Source organism: Buteo buteo, chromosome 4, assembly GCF_964188355.1.
Source record: "Buteo buteo chromosome 4, bButBut1.hap1.1, whole genome shotgun sequence".
NCBI classification, from domain to species: Eukaryota; Metazoa; Chordata; class Aves; order Accipitriformes; family Accipitridae; genus Buteo; species Buteo buteo.
This window is the reverse complement of record NC_134174.1, coordinates 22,217,581-22,231,611: the sequence shown is the minus strand read 5'-3', so window position 1 is coordinate 22,231,611 and position 14,031 is coordinate 22,217,581.

The following is a 14,031-nucleotide window of genomic DNA, read 5'->3' as shown; positions in this document are numbered from 1 at the left end:
GGAGGAGTTCCATCATACACACACTTTGAAACTTCACGGACTACAAGTTAACGAGCAGCTCTTGTGCACAGATTATTTGCAGCCTTCTGGGATAGTAACATAATGATCTAAAAACTGCATTGCCACCTAGCAACCACATGCAGCTCCCAGGCATGGGAGTGATGCATGCTTTTTAGCTACCAGGAACAGCATCCCTCTGCAAGGAGGTAAGTGGGGACAAGGAAAGTAATTTAAGGGTTCATTATTTTTGTCTGCTGCTATCCTGCTCTGCAAACAGAGCTCCTTTATGCTTAACCTCATTACATTTCCATGCTGGAGTTTTCTAGTTCACTCCAAGGTCTGCTTCATCAGTAAGCAACGAGGTGCATTTCCAGCTAAGTTTGAGTAATCCAGGCATGCAACTCCTTTCATTGAAGTGTTTTGAATGCGCTGTTATTTTTGAGAGGCAAAATGAGGCAACCAGTGAAGCAAACAAATGAAATGTAGTGGAAGAAATTGCTGAGGTCCTGTTTGAGAGCGCTCTCGGTTTTGCCATGCAGTGTCCTGGGGGCACGTGCTCGCAGGGAGCAGGAGATGTCTCTTGCTGTCTTTGCGTGGTGCCCACAGCAACAAGGCTCTCATCTGAGTGATGCTCCTGATACCAACACAACTGAAGACTGCCAGCTAATCCAATTCAGTCTGATATTAATAGGAAATTCATTATTATTATAACAGTAATATTGTCACAGGTTATAACAGTAAAATTATACTGCCTGGAAAACCACGCGCATGTAGTCCACTGGGGGCCTGGGCCAAGGCAGCTTTTTTTCAGGCATTTTAAAAGCCCCATTTGTATATGACAAGGTCTGCCGCCAAGTAGTATCACTTTGGCATGTGGCCAACCATTTTGCTGTTCCTAGGAAACTCCTTATATTTTTGTGTTTGAGTCAAGTTTGAATTTCCTTTTTCATAAAAATGGTAGTGTGCTACTGTAAGGAGAAAAAATATGGCTGAGAACTGTAATCAGAAAAACATTAACTAAACTTTTCTCTAAAGAATCTCTCAAGATATAGGATACCTTATAAAATAAAGGTCAGTTACAAGGAATCAAAATTGCTACTCAGGAAGAATCCTGAACTGTGGCTGGAGTAACCAGGTACTTTCGGTTAGAGTTTGAACTCTCAAAAGAATCCCAAGAAGATTTTTTATTTAATGCAGAAAATTAACACAGTATAAACTTCAAATAAAGAGGATGTATGACTGGTGCACGCAAAATGTCTGCTAGTCCTGAAGCAGGGCACCTTTTTAAGAACAGGTTTGCATATTGATGAGGGAAGCACAACACTGCAGAGAACTCCCCAGAAAGCATCCTTCAGAAATGTGGGTTCATCTAGAAACATGGATGTTGTTCCATCTTGCTGGAACAAGACAATCAAATCAGGCAAATGTTTGATTCCATTTAAATGATTACATTAAATGTAAGGCACCTCCAGTGTGTAGTGTTAGCTCGGGGTTTTAACTCTGGATTTCCAGGCAAAAATGTAGCTACAGGGAGATTCATTTCAGGAGTTCATCATAGTCCCAACACTCTCAGTCTGTCCATATCATTACTACTGTCAACACAGTTTACCTAGGTGATGGTGAGTTCCTCGTCTATGTGTTCTATCACACAGGTTTATGTTGTTTTTTTTCACGTGGTATCTCTTTCGTTGAAGGCAATGACTAAGTCTTCTCTAGGAATTTGTTAGGATGTTTTTACCAGAAAAGATAATAGCTCCTGGCCCCCCAGCTCTTGCAGAAGGTGGCAACTATGTGATCACTAAGACAAGGCAAAGTGCAGGATATGAAGGCAGCCTCATGTTTATGGTATCCAAAATGATCCCCTGTAGAAGCTATAGATCCCTCTCCCCACATCTGCCAAAGCTGCCTTTGAATGTTCCTTGTGTTTTTGGCCGGCTGGCTGGAGACCTCAGCACCTGCTGCCGCGGGGAATGTTCTGGGCTTGTACAAGCAAGCCAGCGGGAGGTGAGTGTTGGACACGTGGGCTCTGCACTAACAAACTCACCAGGGCTGGGAGTGTTTCCAGGTGCTGACCTTCAGCCGCCTGCTCTGTTAAATTGCTAACAGTTTTGGCCCAGGGCAGCTGTGGCCTTCCTGCGACTCCCCCGGCACAGCTGAGGAGCTGCTGGTGGCCAGGTGCTGCTCCAAACAGGCAGTGGGATGCCGTCAGCCAGCTTTGGAGGCTAAGAGGCTTTCATAGCCTGGAGTTGGGCAGTTTCTTGCCAATTGGACTTCTTAGATCCAGCAAACTGCTCCAGACATGGTTAATTTACTAGCACAGACATGGCCACAGAGCCAACGGTACCTGGAAAATTGTGCTCACCCCAAACTGATGGGGTGACTGTATGACTCTAATCTCTGCGCTGTTGTCCTGCAGCCATAAAATAATAAAAATGAAGCCTTTGTGAAGTAGTTGTCTAGGAAAGCGTGATGGTGAGCTCTGCTGTAAGGGTTGTGAGGGCATCCCCAGGGGCCCCCAGAGGCTTGGCTGCCAGGGCTGGGGGCCAGCTCAGATCCAGTGCAGCCAAGGGCAGCCCCTTCCCCATGGTGACTCTGGGGAAAGGCTCCCAGACGCCCTGGCTGGGGGAGCTGCTTCTAGCTGAGGCTCTTTCCTTGGCCTTGCCCGAGCTGCAGCTCCTGCTCCTGGGATCCTCGTGGGTCCCACCGAGCCGCCACCACCCCCCCCACGGGTCGATGTCCCAGCCTGGCCTTTCCCCACCCCCAGGGAGCTGCTCCACACACAGGTCTGGGGCTGTCCCTGGCTGCCTCCCGCCTTCTGTCCTGACCTAGATACGATGGTTTACATTAAATTAGGGTCAAGTTGAAAAGATCTATTGGCAGTGCTCCAAAATAAAATGGAAATAATATGCATTACCCCTGCCATTTGGCAAATCTACTGTAAGTCACTGTGAGTCTCTCATTTGTTATTAACATGATTTGGACAAAGTAAGTGTCACGACAACACCATTTGCCCTAATAAAGTTTTTTGTATGTGATGCATTTGTGCAAAAGGTAATGATGAGATAGGAAGGAAAATAACTGCAAGAGAACACAGATTTCCTTTAAATGAAGAAAAGACAATACAGGAGGATTTTTTGAAGGCATTACTAATATCTTAAATAAACAATCGGACTTGTCGGAGAAGTAGAGCCACAGCAGTGAGAATATTGTGAATGCTGAGATCAAGTCTTCCCTGCTGGCAGAGCGTGAGGCCTAAGTCACGAGGGATACAAATAAATTCCGGGTCCCACGTCACATTACAGGCTTTAAACATGACTCCCCTTATGGCTTCCAAACACTCTGGTAATGCTTTACATGAAGGTTGCTGAATTATCAGAACAGGTGTGAAACTATGGCCATACATAAACAGGTGAATATTTGGAGACTCTGTAAAATGAGTGGGATTCTCTTCACAAACAGCTCACTATAACTATAATTACTATAGCTACTCAGTATTGCCATTTTAAGTCTCCAAAACAGAACATTAACTACTTTTCCTTAGGTTTCTCAATGGATTTTATAGCCTTTTATGTTTTATGGCTGGATTAGTGGGTTTGATCACCTGGATTTGATATGATTAATGTTACGAACTTGCTGCATGTCTTCCAGCTTATGAATTGCTTTCCATAGCTAGGGTTTGGCACCATTAAAGTACTTTGAGATATAAATTATTTATGTAAAGGGAAAATTCACTTTGTGCTGTAACCTCAGATCTTAGCACTGGGGTAAGCATGACCTCCCATGAGAAAATGCTCAGGAAAGGCTGAAGAGCCGAGCTGAGCAAGCAGAGAGCATCACTGTGTCCCAAAGATTGACTTGCCTTAATGTGTCAAATTCATACCAGAGGATGCCTGAGGGCTCCCTTAGGGTTAATAAATTCTTCTCTAATACAGTGATGTGACATCATCAGCTGGTTCATACATCCTTTGTGATCAATTAGTAGGTTTAAAGAAGACTAAATCTCTTTCTTTTCGTCCAGGAATGTTAGGCCTTAAAAAATATGGGCATGTCAGTAAGGCTGGTTATGAAGAACCTGAACCAGAAACAGTCCATTCCTCTTGGAAAGGAGAAAAATGAAAACTTGCAAGTAGGCAGAATTTGAAGCAGTATTTCCCCTCATTTTTCTGTTTTAGCTTTATGTACTCAAGCAGTGTTCTTACCAAGTAAATCAAATGCCACTAATCCTCAAAAAAAAAGAAATATCCAAGTGAATGTTCTCACACATGTGGGCAGGGACCCAAGCTGGCTTCTCCCACCGGAGTGCAGGGAGGGAGCGGCTATGTAAGGGCTCCAGTAAGCACAGGGAGAGAAGTTTTTTGTTCCCTTTAAAGCCTAGTGTATGCACCTGCAGCATCCCTTGCTGGAGCCAAGATATTAGGATGAGGATGTTTTACTCAGTCAACCATATTATAGGGCAAAGTACCTTCCATACTGAATCATTTTTTAATATCATGTTCCCAAATCAAACATTTGTATATAACCTCCTGAAAGATAATTCACCAAAAAGAGTAGAATGGGTGACCTGTTTATGTTGGCCCCCTTTGTCAGTCTTGTTCACATCAAGGTGTGCTGTGAGAACTGCACTGAGATCAATAGGATGTATTGTAACACTCAGCATAAGCAAAACAGGAAGAACCTTGGCTTTCAGGATAGCATGGGTTATGGAAACTGTCATTGCCTTCCCTGAGTACAGGATTAGCCTGTCAATAACTCCAGTACTTCTGTTTCATTTTCATAGAATATCAGGAAGAAAAATACTACTCAGCATAAGCATGGATGGCAAAATCTGATCCAACTGCTAAAAAAAAAAAAAAAAAAGGAAAAGAAATACAGAGCATTTACCCATACAACTGAGTGCTCAGGTTACACCGTCTGGATGTATTTTCTAAAAATATTTTTCTCTCTCACTGAACAAAAAAACCTCTCCTGCCCTGGTAGATTTAACAGTAGTAATGCTGTAGTAGAGATGTAGATATAACAAGGCAAGGCTTATGGGGAGTGGTAATAGCTTTTATCAGACAGACATAACCAGGGGAAAAAAAGCTAAAGAAGCTGTCAGGCACACATGCTCCTTTTAAGGTCTGAAACTAGAGCTGCAATCACAAATCTTTTGTCTCTGGATGCTCCTGAGTCTAATTTCAAAATACCTTCTTCTCTCATCTATTTGCTCCTTTATGGTTTCCATAATGAAAAGAGCCTCCTATGGATACAGTTATCAATCTTTGGTCACTGAAACCAGCATGAAACCCTTAATGCTATTTAGAGAATGAAAATGGTTCCTAAGACAAAAAAAATCAGCCTCTCCTACTTAATCCTATATTAAGTTATTTCTCTGGTTCTCCCTCCCTGAGCTTCATAAACTAATTAGAAGTAAACCACAGTTTTAAAGATCATTTAAGTACTGTTTGATTTTGAGCCCTTCCTAAATGATTGCTCTATAACTTTTCCTTAGTTACTCAGCTCTTGCTGTTGTGTAGCTATTTAGGATAGATTCATCTCCGTTTCATTTCCCCGGTTGCACCACTGGAAGAAAATTATTGCCCTGGGATGAGGGTAAAGTGCTGTGAAAGCCAAATGACATAACATTTCACAGGCAGGCCATGCGTGGTCTGCATCCAGATTAGCAAATGGGCACTGGAGTCATGGACCCTCTAACCCTGGCCTGCAGGCTGAAGGGCTCTCACCCAGGTATTTAAATCCAAATAGGGTTTAATCATTAGGGTGGAGACTTCTTTATCAGTGAACTTCTCTTCGAGATAGGTAATAGAAACCAAATGTCTTTGATCTCAACAGAGGCAGTGCGTGCAACACAAGCCACGGTGAAAGGGAAGGAACCTGCTGTCTGCCCCCTGAACTCTCAGGGACTGGAGGCCCAAAGAAAGAGAAAACATACTTATTTTGCTCCCCATCTTTTTTAAAGTGTATTGCACCTATGCTTTCTGTCTGAAGACTGATTTGTGGGTTTTTTAAATTGAATTCTCCCCCTTTGCAGAGAATTTAAAGTCTGTCATGAATACCATGGGGGCTGTCCCACAAAATGGAGGACTGGGGCTGAAGCAGTTGATTTGACTCTTGGTCCTGCTGTGGGAATGATTATGGCAATATGAATGGTCTCTATAGGAGCAATTGCCAAGTTTTGGCAGATTTTGAGGGCTCAGCATCACAGCATTATGAGAAGGCATTATGTAACCCCATTAGGGTGTATGTAAAAAGATTTTGTAAGTATACAAGATGCAAAATCTACTTAGTTTTACGTAACTGTTCTACTAGAAGTCTTGTCAGGTGGACAAGAGGCGTATTTACAGGGATACCATCCATGTATGACAACAGAGAAAATCATAAAGGTTTGATTCAAAAAGAAGTGGTGCCTGTGAAGCCATTATCACATTTGATGTCTAGAGCTGCCCATGATGATCCGGCTAACGCCTGGCGTGGTCCTGCCAGTCGCCTGCCACAGTGCTGTTCTCCCGCGCTCTCTCGCCTTCTTCACTCCTCACACAAGGGTGTGATTTGGCACGCATTTGTAATCGAAACGGGTTACACAAAAGGCCGGTGGCTTCATTCATTGAACCTTGAAAAATGTTTTGAGTTCCTTGATATAGGAGAAATACTGAAGAAAAGTGGATTAGTGACAGCTGTAATAGCAAGTGTGTGTTTTGGTGCAGTAAGAAGGTGCGTTAAAGGCACCAAAAGGCTGTCTTCTGTGATCATCCTTTTCCAGAAGGTGTGTGTAAGGGAACATCTAAAATAGGGAGAGTGAAAATAAATAGAGAATATTCACACTTTCAGTGAGTACCCTTTACCCTTCAGGCACAGAGCTCAAGTAACAAAAAAGAACTATTCCCATCAAATATTTGCACAGCAGTCAGGTAACAATTATATACCATGCACCTATGAATGGGCACACTCATTTGTGAAGAAGTTACTCTTCTAAGTAATTTGTAATTGCCATAATTAAAAATATTTTTCTTTTCTGTGAATCCCCAAACAGCTTTTGAATATTGACTATACACACACTTGAGTTCAGGACACAGCTATTTGTTTTAATTAAGCCACCTGAAGTTTAGTATGCACATGTGTACTTGAATGAAAAAGTTTGCAACTGCTTTTAGAAAAAAAAAAATCTCTTTCCAAAACTACACTGACATAGAAACTTAAAGGCTAGGATTTATCCAGAAATTTATTTTTTTTTTTGAAATTTCAAAATGTAAATCTACACCCTTAAAAACAATATGAGTCATGGCTTGGAGAGAAATTTATAACCAAAAAAAGCTGCCACGATTCTAACAACCAGAATCTGGCATTCATGTCCAGGGTGTAACTCTGACTATTTCTTGACAAATCCTTGTTTTAATCTCAGTTCACCAAAAACATTTGCAACTAGAACACTTATTTTGATTATTTAGATTTAAATACATTTTCAATGCCTGGAAAGCGATTACATTTTACCGTCATTATTCAAGAAAAAAATAATGCTAATGCCAGAGGGAATTTTGCTTAGAGAAGATTTGGCCATAATATCTAATTCAGATATTTGAAGCACATTTGTTTATTTGTGAAACTTTACAGACATTATTTAATTTTCCTTATTCAGCAAAGCATTTAGGCTGAAGTTTGACTTTTAAACAGAGGCTTCAGGTCTGCTGATTCCCACAGCCTTAAAGCGAAGCGAGCCCAGCCTGCCATGTACTGTTATAAGGTCAGATGCTGAGAGCCTTTCCTCCGGGTGGCTGGGGTACATAGAAGTTAGATGCAAAATACCTCCAAGCGACTTAAAAGGGATGGGCTCCAGGCGTGCTGGAGTCAGCAGAGCACTCACCCACAGTTCTGCTTGCTTAACTGATAGAGCTATCTCCAGTGACAGCCAGAAGCCAGACATAATTTTCAAGACTTAATGTGCTTCCGTCTTATCTAGATGATCAGTAGCTGGCTACAGGCAACAGACAAAGAAAGAATGGTGGGGGAGCGGGTAGACGAGATGACCCTGTTTACTTTCTCAATGGACTACAAATAGTTGGTATGTACTTGCTGTTTACTTGTAGCCCAAACAGCTGTTGCCCTGCCTCCTTATGAAACAGTCTTGAGTCTACTTGTACTCCCTTTTGTTCACAGAGGTTTGGAAACGATGCTGTGGGCTCTCAGTTTAACCTCGCGTTTTATTTCATTTGGAGCTGCTTGTGACGGACAATGCAGGAGAGGGGACTCAGCTATGATTGATAGAAATTTGGTAGAGGGAAAACCAGCTCTGTTGCCAAATGGCTGCAAAAGCTGCTTAAGTCTAAAAGAAACAGGAGCTTTTCTGCAGAGCAACAATTGTGCCTGGAATCATGAAACTCCATTTGTCAAATGGTCCTTCTTCCACAAAATTAAATCAGAGCAGAACTAAATTGAAACCCAGTAAAACTGACTAAAAACTAAAAAGAAAAATAGGCAGTATTAGCCAAACCAGCAAACCAGTACCAACAAAAAAAAAACAACCCCAAAGCCAAACAAACCTAAGAAGTTTAATTTTTTTACCTGGGGGAAAACAGAGAAGAATGGCTATTACTACTGGCTCTCTGTGGAAGGTGCTCATCTGGTACATGATCAATAGTGTAAAACCCTAAATTCAGGGAAACTGTATTTTGCTCTCACCTGAAAGCTATCATTTAGAATTTGCTTACCCCTGGAGCAAAACCACCACCACTATTGAGCCTGATGTGCTGCTTATGATTGAAGAGCAAAATTCCACTTTCTTAATGATAATCATTCCAGCACTTCTCTCCTCCTTTCAGCCACCTTGAAAACGAACAGCTTCACACAGCATTTAACCAATATGGTGTTCACCGTAAGGCCCTGCCATGCAGCACATGGGATACAGCCTGAATGCAGTTTCGTGAGCGTGCCACTACTAAGGCAGTATAGGATTTCAGTTCTTCCCCTAAAATCACTTTACACGACTTGTCCTATTCTGCAGTGACAAAAATATTGCTGGACAGGAGACCCAAAAGCTGAATGGGTCAATGAATATTGAGATTGCAAAGCTCAAGAGTTGTACGCCTGCTTTAGCTGGTAGCTGATTAGCAAGTCCTCTAATCTTCCTTTGCCCTTTTCCATCCCTGACCTACTTAGGAAATGCTACTTACCCTTTTTTTTTATAGTATTCAGCACCCTTGTGCCTTTAGGTCATACTGTTGGAATCTGCTCTTGTAGCATCTGAACACTTCATATTCGAATGCATTTAACTTCCAGCATCCCCCCCGGCACTGTTAACCATGACAGTCTGTGTGTGGAGAAGTACAATGCAGCGGGGTTAAAGCTTCAACAAGAAGCTTGTGGCAGAGTCGGAAACTAAGTTTGGGTCACACAAAGAAAGCATGGACTTTCTCTTTCACTAATGAAACAAACATCCCTCTCAGTTAATCAATTGACAGTAATAAGGACAGAGCTCAGCATGCCAGAGCAGTGAGGCTTTAACAACTTGCATTACAGATTTATAAGGAAATACAGTGTTTCTGTCCTTTAAAAATGAAAATAATGCTAAAGCCATTGTGACAAATAAATTAACAAGGCCTTTTCAAAATCATCTATGACTCTTCCTCCACTGTTTTACAGATACCATATGTGGCCTAATTGTTCTTTCATAAAGCAAAGGAAACATGAAATTAACCCTGCTCTGCAGAGTAAGGTTGTTGGTCCAGCAAAGCTGTCATCAGAGTAAGGACTGTCTCTCCACAACCTCCTTTTGTGACTCGGGGTGCACGGTTACAAGCTTTGATCCTTGTCCGAGAACCTTGCATCTCTGCAATTAGACTCCAGATAAAAATGACTCCAGCCGAATATTGCAACAAATGTTTAGATTTAAACCCCAAATCCCTACATCTGCTAGTTTGCTCTCAAACCCCTACTTTCTTTGAGGAAAAATTCAGTCCCCTTTCTTACTGGGGTCTGATGGGTGGCTCCTGGTTAATCTCTGTCTGTCTCCCTGGTAAAAGTCAAAGGAGACGACACAGAGGTGGGCAGGGAGCAGCCTCCAGCCCCTGTTCTTGTTATCAGGGTCCATCAGCAGGTGACCGTTGCTCATGTCCAGGAACAATAAATACAGCCCGTGGCTAAGGGAACAACCATGCAGCGTTCTTCAGAAGTCTCAAAGAGCATTAGCTGGATTCCAGATTTCGAGAAGGAAGTTTCCCTAAGCCCTCAGGTCTTGTATTTTATGCTGCCCACTCAAAATATATGCAGACACTGCAATTCTCATGGTAGTTTGCTAAACTAATAGGTTTTATTTCATTTTAGACAGTCTTTATTCAAGCAACCTCTACAGACATGTATCACTATGATTAGAAATAGTGTGCCCCCGCCAGCTTTTGTGCAATTTGAACGTTTAGCTGGTGTGGCAACAGTAAATCACAGTTTACTGTGTTCCCAAAAGCAAGCTGTGTGTATATTTGCCTGACATTTTTTTCCACACCATGTCAATGAGCAGCTGAGCGTTTGCAAAAAAAGAGAATCTATGGCACAGCAACGTGGGTGCTGCAGCTCATGCTTCTGCCAAGGAGCCAACATCTGACTGACCTGAAGCACTCTCCAAGCAATGGCAATCTACTTTGCATGGTCATTTTTAATAACTGTTCTGCAAGACTCCTGCTAAAAATGATAAATGATAATGACTTGCTGTCAAACCAAGTTTCAAGGTAGCATCTGCTCGTGAAGAACATCAAACTAATTAAGTCTAAACAGAAGCACAGCCAAAGTCTTTCCCTTGCTTAAAAGTGGCTTGTGAGTGTAGCAAAAAGAAGTGTCAAATTGGCAAATTCCTTAGTAAATGATGACACTGAAAATGGCACAGGGTAAGGAGTTTGACCCAGCTAACATCTTGAACCCAGGACTGTGAGAAGAGAGAGGAATCAGAAGCTCCCATAAATGATGCTCTTTCCTGACAGAATACAGCTAGCAAAAATGACTGAATTACAGATAATGCTCTGGTTTCAGATCCAGCCTTAAACCCAATGCAGTCATAGGTGTCCAGCAAAGGCATTTGTGCACATTTTGTTCTCAGGGCTGGTGACGATTCTTCAGCCCTCAAGTGAGCTTCATCATTCCTGACAAACACGTGAAGTCTTGCTATTCCCTGGGTGAGTGGCTACTTCAGTCAAAAGAGCAAGAAAACAAAAAGGAACAGAAGCAAAGCGAATGGCTTGTTATTCTTTTGATGGCAAAACCATGGAGTTTCCTCCACACCCTCGAATCTTCCAGGCTCCCCACTGAAGCGCTGTGCCAGACGTGGCCAAATAGTAGCGTGCAGCTCCTTCCTGACCTGCTGAGGCCTCAACCCTCCTGTGTGGTCTGGCCCCCAGCCTCCAAAGATACCACTGTACTCACACGGAGAAAAATAATTTTCTTTAGCATTACAAAATGATGGCCCACTGGAAGTGGGTCGCCAAAAGCAAAGCATCAAAAGATAGCTGGCCTCCTTTGAGTCATATCTGAGGCTAAAAGAAACTTTAAGGTACAGCTCTGTGGTGGCTCATAAATGACCTACCCCCTGCGAAGCCCCAGTAGGAAACTGGCTCAGAGATACACAATTATTTACTTCTAAGACAGTTCCTATGGAGACTGAGTTTGTCAAGAGAGGTATTAGCTCTTATTAGATCATCTTCGTCTCACACACTCTCGTTATGCCTGTCTCTGTCCTGTCCATCAGTGGTGGCCCAGAGGGAGCTCTCAAAATCAGACCTGCTGTGTCACAAGGCAGCACGCCTGGTCTCAGGTAAAGCCAGAGCTCTGCCCAGTGCAGGGCTAGCGTGGGGCGGTTTGCAAGGCACTCTGCAGTGGGGAGGGGGACAGCAAGCCCCCTCGGCAGCACCGTTCTTGCAGAGCAGTGCCAGCGCAGCTAGCGACTCAATAACCCCTCATTATCTGGAGGAACAGAGTTGACTCAGGTTTTAGGATCAGTCAAGTTTTCTTGTAGGTTGTGAGACAGTCACAGAGAAAAACATCTAAATAATTGAGAGACCAAAAGCTCTTTCATAATACATATTTTATATCACTCAGGAATGTGCCCATAATTCCATGCCCGACAGGCAATGGAAGGGCTTCCTTCACCAGAAATCTTGCCACCTACTTTCAGATAGCAATCAGATGAGAAATGTATTACAAAAGAATACTGTTAGGGCCAGAGAGGAATTTGTTTAATTTCATAAAATTGTGGGGTGACTTGGTAAAGATGTCAGCAACGTGGATGGATGCAGAAGCCTGCTGGATAAGGGGGACACTCACATATGGAGCCCAGTTTCACTCCAGTTGCTGAATGCCAAAGTGACGCTCAGGTGAGAGGCGTCAGGGTGTCTGCAGGATCTCTGGAGCCCGTGTGAGCTGAGCTCTGCGCACTGGGCAGCTGTGCCTGTGCACAGGAGGTGAGGCTTACAGCTCCGCTCAGAGAGCCAGGCGATACCGGGGAGCCGTTCAAAGAGGCTGCGCAGTTGGCTTGGCGTGCGGGTCTGCCCTCTTCCTGGGCTGAGCAGCTTCGTGCTGTCATTTCGTGGCAAAATGGTAGCAAGAGCAGCTATGGGAAAGCGTGGCCCCCAGGGACACCTGCATAGATTTAGCAAGAACGGACTTTTACTGAGTTTTAGTAAGGCTCTCAACTTCTTACAGAATATGTGGAGCACCCGGCAAAGGGATGCTACCATCAGGCCTAAATCAGCCTGGTTAGGTCCCTCGGCTTTGAAGTGGGATAACAGATACAGAGAAACCACATTTATTGGAAAAAACACAGAGCTGGCAACAAAATATGTAAAGAAAAACTGACAATTCTTTTAAATATGTCTTTAGTTTACAGTTTAGTACTGTAATTTTCCCAGTAGTTTAGAGTAAAGAAGACAGCTAAAGAGGAATCAGTGGGGGTTCGTCATTGGTTTCAAAGTTGCTAGGATTAATAATCTAACGTTTAGGTATAAACATGTAAATGATATGTAGTGCATTGTCTAAATGTGCTACATCTAGGTATAAGCACAAAAAGCTGCTGGTTTTGAAGAATGTATTTCAATCAAGCATCAGTAATACTAGATGATACAGTATTACAAACATACTCATTTTAGCCTAATAATCAAGCCAGATACTTTACAGTAAATCCACCTATGTATTACTAATATCTAAACATTTCTGCTAATAAATCATGTAATAAGAAATGGAAATAAAAATTAACACCCATAACTAATTGGAAAAATGTTTTCATCAAATTAAAAATTTCCACAAAATGTTTTTAGATCTTCAACTCTTCTAATTAATAATCTGACTTTTCTGTTCATAATAGGTAAGCTACACATTACTCAGACCCTCTGGCACCTTAACTGATTCTCCAAGTTTTCTGCAGCAAAGAGCTGTTTATCAGTACTATACTAAGAACAATAATGAAGTACTCCATCAGTAATTCTGTTAACTTTTAACTTAAGAAATGTAATACTATTTTTTGTGCTACAAACAGAAAAAGTACACATCTGGTATCATTTGCTTTCATACAGCTTAATGTAATTATAATTTATTAATAAATAGGTGAAACACTACATTATTTGAGCAATTTTAAGTGCAACCAGGTCCATTTCAAATAATAAAAATGTTTCTCCATATGTGTAACTGCCTTTTCACTCTGAATAAATACTGATAGCCGCAACAGTCCTACACTATTAAATCCACCACTGAACTTGAATAAATGAAAGATGCGAGTTCTGCAGCCATCTGATAGGCACATACTCCAATCAGTAAAACAATTCTGTATTTTCGGTTGTCTATTAAAATTAATAGAAGTTGGGACCTTTAGCATGTCACGGGGTAGGGATCCAAATTTCCAGACAAAATACTTGGTTAATAGCAGGAGGTTGTCTCTTTTATAGCGCTTGACCAAAGAAAGTACCTCTTCTACATTGTAAAACAGTGGAAGAGACATGGGCAATTAGCACAAGCAAAACATTTTCACTTGATAAGTCAATCTGGGCTGTTTTTTCTGCCCTGTCA